Source organism: Physeter macrocephalus, chromosome 10, assembly GCF_002837175.3.
Source record: "Physeter macrocephalus isolate SW-GA chromosome 10, ASM283717v5, whole genome shotgun sequence".
NCBI classification, from domain to species: Eukaryota; Metazoa; Chordata; class Mammalia; order Artiodactyla; family Physeteridae; genus Physeter; species Physeter macrocephalus.
In genome coordinates, this window is record NC_041223.1 from 59,648,551 (window position 1) to 59,660,256 (window position 11,706).

The 11,706-nt window shown below is 39.4% G+C and overlaps 1 pseudogene; it reads right to left on the reverse strand.

Moving 5' to 3' along the window:
- Positions 1-8,268: 8,268 nt before the first annotated feature.
- Positions 8,269-10,942, reverse strand: LOC102994462 (tax1-binding protein 1 homolog; annotated as a pseudogene).
- Between the last annotated feature and the right edge of the window lie 764 nt (positions 10,943-11,706).

Here is an 11,706-nt window from a genome sequence, read left to right on the forward strand (position 1 = left end):
ATCTCATTAATTTTTAGTGAAAGAACAATAGTTAAATATCTTGCAGATGTAGTTTGTGTATTTAAAATTCCTTAGAAGGTTTCCATTTAGGGTTTTTACTACATTAGTTTGATCTACTGTGCATGACAATATGGCATGTGCATTTCTCTCAGGATGTGCAATTTGATTTCATACTGTGGAAAAATCCAGAGCGTAAAATATTAGCATGAACAGTGTCAAGTGTCGATGCTAATTCTTTTATTACTGTGACATTATTTAAGGACAACAATCATTCAACCATTTTAAATGATAGATATCAGAGCTTGAAAAATAGCTATGTGATCAGCTAAGACATGTCCTTGGAGAGGAGAAAGTTCTAGAAAGTGCTAGGAAGGCATATATATCCAATCATAGATTTCTCCTTCTTGTAAAAGATTACAGAGGGTGCAGCTGTTAACACCAGTGAATAAAATTAGAATGTAACGTTTTAGTATTGTTGCATGTATGTCACCAAATTTGGTCACTTTGGTGATCACAGGCTAAGGACATTTATTTCCAAAGAAGCATAGTTACCTTCGTTCTTTAGCAGAACCATATATTTTAGCACAAGTGGTGATACCTTGCAAGATGAGCGAAAAAAATTTTTCAATATTAATTTTGGGGACTTCTAAGAAATTAGTGTTGAATTCTTCTGTTAAAAATGAAAATTATTTAAAATAGAAATATCCTGATTTGCATTGCTTATTTTTAGAAGCTATGTTAAATTAAAACTTCACAGAGAAAATTCAGTTTGAATAGAAGAAAATTCCCTACAACTGGTTTTCTCTTGGACTTGCCTTTCTTATCCTGAATTTTGGAATAGAACCACAGGTCTCTTCTCCAAGTAGTTGTGGAAAAGCTATAATGTATTCAGTGGAGGGATACACTAATAATATCTTACTTTATTATAGTGCTCTCATAGTTGGCAGAGTACTATCACCTATATTATTTATATTTCTAATATGCATTCATTATGAAGGTGTTTTATCACTATTTCAAGTTCTGGAAATGTCAATTCATTCATTCAGCAAATGCTTTCTGAGTGCAAATCAAGAGCACGTAATTAGATGGGTTAGATGTTGGGGATGAAAACACATCGTGTTTTCGTTGTGGAGAGAGAGAAATTACGATACAATAACTACCACAGCTCTACACAGGGACAGGTACAAAGGGCAGCAGGACAACTCATCTACTTGGGAGAATGGGGAGGTTGGTGTATGCAGGGAGGCTTCAAGGAGGAGACCTAATGGTGAGCAGAGACCCGAAGGACTTGGAAGCATTGATTAGCAGGCAGGCAAGGGGATGGCAGGTTAGACAGGGAATCTAAGGGAAGACAAAGGCAGAGCTGTGAGCAAAGGTGGCATGCTGGGCACTGCACAAGGGGCATTATGGCTGGAGCACAGAGTTTGATGTGAGGGGAGACTATGGTTGAAACTGGGATCAAATCATGCAAAATCTTGTATGCTTTGCAAGGAGTTTAGATTAAATCTTACAGGTAAGTGAGAGCACTGGAGTTTTTTTTGTTTTTTGTTTGTTTGTTTGTTTTTTTGCTGCGGTACGCGGGCCTCTCACTGTTGTGGCCTCTCCCCTTGTGGAGCACAGGCTCCGGACGCGCAGGCTCAGCGGCCACGGCTCACGGGCCCAGCCGCTCCGCGGCATGTGGGATCTTCCCGGACCGGGGCACGAACCCGCGTGCCCTGCATCGGCAGGCGGACTCTCAACCACTGCGCCACCAGGGAAGCCCGAGAGCCCTGGATTTGGAGCAGGGGAGTAACATTCTCAGATATGAATGTTTCATTAGGGCACCTGTTTGGGGAATGCCTGGGAGGAAAACATCTTGGATTAACTCTTGGGTTCTGGATCAGGTTGATTCTGGTGCCATTCCCTGAGTTTAGGAAAGGAGCAGGGTCAAAGAGTGGGGATGGGGAAGATTGAAGGAGACAGTGAGGTCAATTTGAATGTGCTGAGACTGACAGGAGTTAGAAAGGTCAGGTTTCTAGTAGGCAATTATATGTAGTGGTCAGTACTCAGTATGGAGCTAGACTGAAATGCTAACGAATATAAATGGGTGAGTCATGAAGCTCACCAGAACTGGAGAAGTTGTAGGCCACCTTGACATCTCAGTCATTCTGAGCAGGGAGTTGGGCCGGGAGGAGAGAGGCAGCAAAGCGTGTGTGTTGAGACTCTGGAGGCAGGTTGTCTAGATTTGGATCCTAGCTCTCCTATGTAACAGCTCTACGACCTAAAGCAGCTCCATGACCTTGGCAGATTAGTTTCTGTGCCTCAGTTTCTTCAACTGTGAAATGTAAGATTAGGATTATTGTGAGGATTAAATAAGTATCCAAAACTTTCATGTTTTATTTATATGTAAAGTATATGGGACATATAAGTGATATTATTATTGTTATTATTAATTATCTTTCTTATTCCTCTCATGAGCTTTCATGTTGGAATGGCTCTGTGGTCTACTGGGTTAGAATGTGGTGGTTCAATTTTATACTGGTTGGACCTGAGGGATCTGATAGGAAATGGTTAGCCATGGTGATGGAGGTCCCAGTAGAAAAATGGAATACTCTAGTCTTCAACTCAAAACTCTTTCATTTTCTTTGAAAACATGGGCTAGCAGCCAGGTCACCTTGAGGGAAACTTGTAGGTGCCTTTGGGAATGTAGAATCAGCTTGGTGGAGCCCTTCTGATTGGAAGGACTGGAGTTTCCCTACAGAATTGGCTGAAAAGAAAATGGGGGAGATGCGGGTGACACAGAGACTTGTGACAGTTCCAGCAGAGGCTATCGGAAGCTGAGTGAATGGTAACTCAGCTTGTGCTTTAGAGCCTTTAGCGTCCTTTGGTGAGAAATGGCCAGAACTTTGAGTGTCCCCAGGGTGGATGATGACCCACCATTCTAGGCACATTTTGTGGGTATCTGAATTAAAGTCATGATTTAATATTTTATTTATTTGAATTTCACCTACCCTTCAAGTGTCAGTTCAAACCCCACCTCCTCTATAAATCCTTCCTTGGAGATCCCAAACTAACATAATCTCTCCCTCTAGCAAATATTATCATTGTGCAAAATGTTGCAACAATGAATGGGACAAAAACTAAGATTTATTTAAAGCTTGCTACGTACCAGGCACAATTTAAGCACTTTGCATTCATAATTTCATTTAATTCAGACCATAGTATAGTCTTACAAGTAATCACTTATTGCTTGTGATTTTTTTTTGCTATCTTCCATCATTTCTTTCATAGTTTACATCTTATTTATGTAACAAATTTTGCATTTTTTATTCATATATTTTCCATGAGCTTATTCCTAGAGTATAACAACCAGAGAGCAGGGAGCTCATGTTATCTCTTTCAGAACTTAGTTATATGTTGATTTGATCTAATAGGATTAGGACTGCCGTGTTGCACAACTTAAGGGTATCTATTCAACTGGTGGTCAGTGTGAATGGCGCCCCCTGCAGCTGTGCAGTGCACAGATAAGTTATCCATACACATTGGCCCTGGATAGGACACAGCTGGATATATTATTGAACTGGAAAGCAACCTTACACAGAAACTGATGAATTACTTACTTATTGGTCTGTTTCCCTCTGGCAGATTCTGAGCTCTTGGCAAGCAGGGCCCAGGTGACTCTGTTCCTGCCCTGTCTTCCATACCACCTAACACAAGACTTTGCAGAAAAAATATGTGCAAATGGTAATTATTTGAGAATAGGACAGGGCACTAGGGCAAGGTGGTTCGGCCACCCCATCTGTACTCTTCTTTTCTTCTGCTCTTAATAGTAGAATTAATGGCTTTCTTGCACCACAAAGTGAAAGAAATATCACTAAGCACATTTACGAGAAGGTAAATTAGAAAATGGACTTCATGGATGTTACAGCGTGCCTGTCGCTCACATATTATGGATAAAGCTAGGCAGGCCAGAGAGGTTAAATGACTTGCCCAAGGTTACACAGGTCTCTGGCAGTGGAGCCAGGTCTAGCTCCTTGGTCTCTGACTCCCAGTTCAGTGCTTCTCCCATTACACACTTTCAGAAAGAATGTCATGTAATGATTTGTTTTAAAGGAAAGGAAATCCCAATTGGAATCTGCAGACTTTCCAAATAAATAGATTTTAAATTTCTGAAATTAACCTACTGGCTATTTAACAAAAGCCCTCCCAACTCCTACTGTGTCCTAACACCTACTGAGTTGTGTCTTTATGTATGTACATATGGATATATATTTCTAAGCCCTTATATTTCTGATCAAAAGTTACCCTAACACATTATGCTGAACCGATTTAGAATACTTGCCTTTGTTGAAACAAAAGCAGTTCCTTTCATTCACATCAATAACATGTGATTGTATGTATAGTGAGACGCGCTCACCCGGGCTAATGAATATTCAACCAGTAGTGAGCGAAGGGCGCCCTTGGAATGATTACGAGGGTCCCTTTCTGATTTAGCATCGCACCCAAGTGTCAGACAAGGACAACATCGCTTTCTCTCCCCCGTTCGATCGCCGGGGCCTGTGGCTCCGCCCACCCTGACGCAGAGGCCCGCCTGTCTGATTTGGGGGCTCTGGCAAAAAGCCTGAGCCCATTGATTACAGATCGCTGTTAATAAAGAGCATTTGTAATGCAGCAGCGGCGAGGCGGTCTCCGCACGCCGGTTCATGATGGCCCTTCAGGCTCCACAATTAAGTCGTCCAGCAGGCATGCCCCCTGTTGCAGCTGCTCTGTCAATCTCATTTTGAAGCACAAATGATCTTAGACCCAGTGTTTGACATGGGGTTTTAACACCAAAGAAGGCAATTCTGCAACTTCAAATGAGCCTAATTGGCTGAGCGCTCGGGCGTTCACTCAAGCTGCTTCAGTCCATCAGAGAGAGATTTCCCGCTAATTGAACTGCTCAGAAGGAAAAGGACCACGAGGAATCACGAGGTGCCGAACCATTGGAGAGGGTGGTATATATATTTTTCATGATAGCAAACTTAAAGATACATCCCTACTCTTTAATCAGCCACCTGTCAACATAAAAAAGGTAGCTATCGTTGCAGATGCTCACCGAGTTGCGATCTAAAATTTTGTTCCTTTTCGGAGTGTAAATGTGCGTATGTTGCTAACAAAGGACATTTCAAAACACTTGGTCCGGACAGCATTTTTCTGCATCACTCTGAAGGCTGCCCGAAATAAAGACATGCAAATCCAGGCTGTGTGGAGCAGGAGGAGGAAACTAGAGGTGCCTCAGATGGAGTCACTGTGTATTCATCTATCACTTTATCCATCCACCAAGTCACGTCCATCACCTGTGCCTTGGTTCTTCCTCTGTTAAAGGGCGATCATAGAAGAAGAGATGTGATATCTATATCTGTATCTACATCCATATCTGTATCACTATCTTTATCTATATAGCTGATATATCCATATCCACATCCATATCTATATATCTGATATTCCTCACGTGACCCAGAATAAAATATTTTATGGAAAATAACAATCTATACAGCAATATTAAAGAATATTTAATTGAGAAATTGATATAGTCATGTATCAGACAGCATCTTGGAACTAACGGAATTGATCTGATGTGAGTTTTTCCAAACCAAAGCACTGCTTAAAAATTATGACTTAACTTGTTTTTTGGTGTCAAATTCTCCACACATGTATCTAATCTACACAAAAGTGGTTTTACATGACATGGTGATTGAAAAATAATTAGGGGGAAGGATAAAGAAGTGAGAAGAAGATACATACAAAGATTTAGGACTGGCTCAATTTTATTTAGATATTTTATTTTGGATATGGAGAGGATCCAGAAAACATTCCACTACATATTTTAAGATATGCAGGAAGTGAGTGAAATATGCTCGGCATCAGCTACTTTTCAGCCTGGGAGCACGTGGTGTACATTTTATGGTGCCCAAGCTTGAGGAGGGTAGTTGCGTTCAGGGAGCTGTATTTTACATCTTTAGAGTTGTTCATCTGAGCGCTACCTCTGCTTTACTTTGTGACCTTAGGTAAACTGTTCACCTTCCCTAGGCCCCAGTTTTTCATCTTCAAAGACAGCAGACCAAGGCCGATCCACCAGCAGCAACGTCCTGAGATGCTTAATGAAAAGGAGGAAACAGTTTTTTCACATATTTAATCTCTTTATTGGCTGGACCTGCTTGATTTTGCACCTTGAATCGTTGTAACATTTCTATTCAAAATCCAAAAGAGATCAGATCTTCCTCAATTCCCCACTCAAGGCAGATTTAGCAAATAATCCTGGTTTGGAATTTGCCTCTCTGGGCTGAGTCAGTTTTGGAATCAGCACTGTGACACCTGCGTGCTGAGAGTCCTGGGCCAGCATTGAGTGATGTTGCTGCTTCTTTCCCAGGTGAAGGCTCCAGCCAGGGTGATTCCTTACAGGCCGAACTGGCAGTAAAAAACAAACTTATCTTAGATATAGTTTTTATTTTTATTAAAGTAATAAATGCACATGGTTAAAAGAGCAGAAGATAGCACTAAAAAGCTTGTACTAACAGTTACAACTTCTACCCCATCCCATCCTCTCACAATTCCTGCTTTCCAGAGGAAACCACTTGCTATTCTTAGAGCTTCTTCAGCATAGTTCCCTTCAATTTCTAACTAATATGCTTATTTCTCTAATATTTCTTTTCTTTTCTTTTTATTTTTTTTTTGCCTCTGACCCAAAATAAACATGGCTCTTTACTTTCATTAGCATCCATTATAAAGACCAGTATCAAGTTTGCCACAGAAACGACTATATCCATTCAGTACCTTGTTCTAAGGCTGCCTTTTTTTTGCGGGGGGGGGGGTGCAGAATTCAGCTGACATTGATATCATCAATGTTTTGCCTAGGTTAGTATGATGAACAATTTCATTTCACTGGTAGTAGCACTATAATATTCAAAGGATACTTTTAGGTTAGCATGGTCCATAATTATTAACTGATGGAATAAAAATGTTCATATCATTGAACATATTTTACCTGAATATATTCTGCTTAGCCTATAACCTCTCCAGAAGCTTAAAACATGGAGTCTTCATTACTGTTGCATCCCAGGTCTGCCATGTCCTGATATCTGACTGCCCAATACTGTTTTGCCCTAGACTCAAACCTTTTAAAGGATTCCAACGATACAAGAATTCTGCTCCTAGAAACAAATACAAGTGAGATGGTGTATGTGCGGTTCACATATAGTACCCCAAAATGCCACTACACTGAATATTAAGTTAACATCTTAGATAGCTAGTTTGCTTAAGACAAACTTAAATATTTTGATAACCACAAAAACAGCAAAATAAAAAAGTCAGTACTTTAAATCCTAACATTCATATTCTAAAAGAGGAAAGGACTGTAGTTCAGAAAATTTTTTTAATGACCCAGACCAAAAAGACATTCAAGATGCTAGACTTAATGAAAAACTATCACAAATAAATTTGACAATGAAATTACACACTTCTAAAAATGTATCTACTTTAATGTTAATGAATACTATATACAGCAGTCATAACAAACATGATAGCTTGATCTGGGTTTATGCATTACATATTTAATCACTTACTGAGAACATTTGTTCAAAGTTATACTCTTATCAGGAAAATGTGAAAAAAGACATACATTTTCTGTGATTTTATGCCACAACCATCACTGTTTAGTAGATCATTTAATATGAAACAATTACACTGACATATCTTGTTCCATTTCCCCATCAGACAGAAATACAACTTTAAGATGGCTTAAAAATAATCATTCAGGTATTCTAAAATTTTTTCGTCATAAAATTAGCAAAATATGCATTCTATTAATTCCTAAAGCCAACATTTCAAATATGAGAAGGATATTTGCTACCTTGGAAGCATGTGATCTCATTCTACATGCAGCTCCCTTTCTAAAGAGGGTTAAAAAAAAACATTTCATGGGCTAAATTATGAAGTTTCTGTATTCAAAAGAATAACTTTGCAAGACTTATGATAAATTCTTTGTATTACATAATTTTTAGTAGTCATGCTCAATCAACAAGTCAACAGAGATGTGTAAATATTCTGCTAAATAACACACTATACATACCTATTTTTTCAGTGTGGTAACATTAAAATAATCCGTTTCCTTCATTCATATAATTTTTCAAAATGGGGAATAAATAAAGATACAAACACACAAGAACTTCTTAAGCAGGTAAGATTAACAGAGGTTAAAATTATATTTATTGATAAGTGATAAGCCAAGGACTGACCCTGACAATAATAACACCAAACTCCAAGTAGCTCTTGGTCAGAAAAGTGCAGTAGAGGGTACATGAAAGTGACACCTTGTGGTCTCCTTAGTGGTCTGAGGTGATTTTTTTTCTCCAACTGCTAAACTGTATTATTAACTCCTAATAAAAAATTAACTAGTCAAAATGTAAAACATTCTGATCAAAATGGGTCTGTACATGCCTTTCAAACCCCTGCTGGTCATAGTCAGGAGGGAACTGCTCGCTGCACACTGGGCACACCTTCCAGTGACTTTCAACATGTTCTTCAAATTTGCTCTGGTCATAGTTGGGAGGGAACATTCATTCACAGAGTGGACATTTCTTCTGAACATCAAAGCTGGGATCAAAGCAAAAGCCTGTTCCATGCCCACGTAAATGCGGACTTAGAAGATCAGGAGCAGTGGGCACGTTCTCATCTTCTTTACTATCCTCAGGGTCTTCTAAACCATCAGGTCGACTTAGGTTTCAAGCAGGCTGGCTGCAGACAACATTATCTTCCAGTCCCCAAGAGGGTACTCTCACAGGTGGCCTTTGGATTTCATCTGGGTAAAAAGCACCATCTGCTCCATCTCTTGTTTCCTGTGTTGCATAAGGATTACCAAACTGCAGAACTGGTTGTGTATCTGGCACTGCAGGAACATGACCACTTTGCTCTGAGCTTGTGTTGAAACACTGTGAGATCTGCTGAGGACTCTGGGAATTCTGACCCTCCAATTTCCTTACTGCTTGATTTTCTATACTCCTTTTAAGTTCCTTCTCCCTGGAGAGGTTTTCCAAATATGAAGTTAGACCATTTATCTCTTTGTCCTTCTCTGCCAACTGAAGTTTGTAATTCTCCTCTACTTCAGCTAGTTCCAGTTTCACATTTTCAGCAATTTTCACTTGTTCTTTCCATTTCAGCTCCATTTTTGCAAGTTCATCAGCATATTTATTGCATTTTGTTCTCATCCTGTAAGAGTTATTTACATTTATTATATTATTCTGCAACAATTTCTTTGGTCATTTCAGAGACTTGTCCCTTAGTTAGATTGTCAAAATCTATCTCAGCTGTAGAAGGTGGTGGCTTTACATCAAGCGTAGAGGCAGTAGTAGCTGGGTCTGTGTTTATTGAGGCATCATTCACTTTCTGCTGACTCCCAATTTTCTCTGTGAAGACACTATTGTTATTAGCTGATTAGTCTGAAAGTTTGTTTATTTGTTTTGGGAACCTCTGGCATTCCTTGAATTTTTCTTTATAATGATCTGCTGCCATCTGAAGAAGAAGTTTCAGATCTTCAACTTCTCTTCTCAGTTCGTGTTCCAGTGTATCAGTCTTTTCCTGGTCTTTTCTCGCAGCACTTAGTTTAAGCTCTGCCACTGCATCAGCTAACTGCTTTTTCACTCTCTCATTTTCCAAGCGTGCAGTGTGCAGATCTGCCATCGTCTTATCCCGCACATTTACAGCATCACTAAGTTCTTTAGCCAGAAAGACAGCTTCCTGCCGAGTTGCCTGAACCTGTTCCTCTGCTTTACGAAGTTGCTCCTTGAAAAAAACTGTATCTTCCTTAGTTGAGGTAGTAAGCAAGAAAGCCCTTTGTAGATTCTCCTTTTCAGCCAAACAGAACTGCAGTCTGCTAATCTCTTCTTTGAAATGAGTAATCATGTTTTCTTTGTTCCCATCTAAATTCTTTAGAGTCTGGACCTCTGACATAAGCTTGGTATTTTCTATTTCTGTATGCTTCAAATGTACTTTATAAAGTTCCTTCTCATCTTTTTCTGTCTTCAATTGACAGTCAAGCTGTTCTCTTTCACATTGTGCCTTTCTGAGTTTGTCCTTTAAACTGTCTAATTCAGTTTCTTTTTCAATCGCTTTATGTGTGACTACACAATATCTTCCTCAAGCTGGAGGGCTTTGGATGTAGCATCATTGTATCTCTTCTTAAATTCTTCATTTTCCATTTTTAAACTTTGTGAGACTTCAAAAAGAACCTTTTGCTCTGCTTTGCAGTTGGTCACATCTTTCTTTCTCATGGTTAAGTTCTCTTTCCATTCTTCCAACTTGTTCTCGAAGTTGTGTCGTTTCTTTTTCCAGAACAGCAATTAACTTTTACAGTTCTTCCTTTTCTTTCATGGTTTTCTCAATTTTCAACTCAAGAAGGCCAGCTTTTGTGGTCACCACCAACATGTCAGAATTTCCTTCATCTTCCATAGTAAGCAACTCTTCAACTGGAGAAGAAGCTCGAAACTGAAAAGGTGTACTTGCTCCACGAATTTCACCCTTATGGGTAACATAACAGAACTGATAAAATTCTCCATCATCATTTGGAAGGTAATATCCTTGAAATGCTAACACACAATTGACTGTTGATCCTTCTACATAATGTTCAGGCACAGGGGACCATAAAAACGTGTAATAATCACGAGCAGTACTCCATCCAACCTTGAATATACCAACCCAATCTTTTGGATGGGGATGGATATATGGAGTTAAGGTATAATGACATTCTAGGTGTGCATTAGGAAGATAGCTCTTGGCCACATTTTGAAAGATGACATGGGCAAAGTTGGAAGTCTGCAGTGGAACTTCTTGAAAGGATGTCATTGCGAATCGAGTGAGGAACTCCTGAGCAGAGGGGAATGTTAGAGAGGCTTCCGAGCCTGAGCCGCCATCAGCCGCCGAGCCTCTTCCGCCAACAGTCTCCCTCTACGGACCTGCTACACCTCCCCCTCTAATATTTCTTGATTTGTCCACTTTAGGTCCAATCTATTATTCATTTCTTGTTACAGAAGATGAGGGACTATCTTCTACCTCTCCTAACTTCCTCATCCCAACCCTCCATTCTACTAGTATATCAACATTTCTGGTTAAATCAATAATATACATTATGGTAGCTATGCAAATTCATCCATGTCATGTGATACAATTATTTTTGCTCTCATAAACACCTTTCTTTCCTTGGCGTCAGGATTTGCCTGATTTTCCCATTTATTTATTTGTTTTCAATAGGGTTATTGAAATATAACACAAAGTCCACAAAGTTAAGTGTATAATTTAATGGAATTTAATGGTTTTTAGTATATTTACAGCATTTTGCAATCATGTCCCTAATCTAATGTTAGAATATTTTCATTACCCCCCAAAAGAGACCTAGAACTCACTAGCAGTCACTCATCATTCTCCCTTCTAACCCACTCCAGCCCTAGGCTAACACTAATCTGTATCTATCTCTACAGATTTGCCTATTCTGGACATATCATAAAAATGGAATCATACAATATGTGGCCTTTTGTGCCTGACTGCTTTCACTTGGTATTTTCAAGGTTCATTCAGGTTGTAGCATGTATCAGTACCTCATTCCTTTCTATTGTCCAGTAATATTTCATTGTATGGATAGACATAGATATCCATTCATCAGCTGATAGACATCTAGATTATCTCCACTTTTTGGCTATT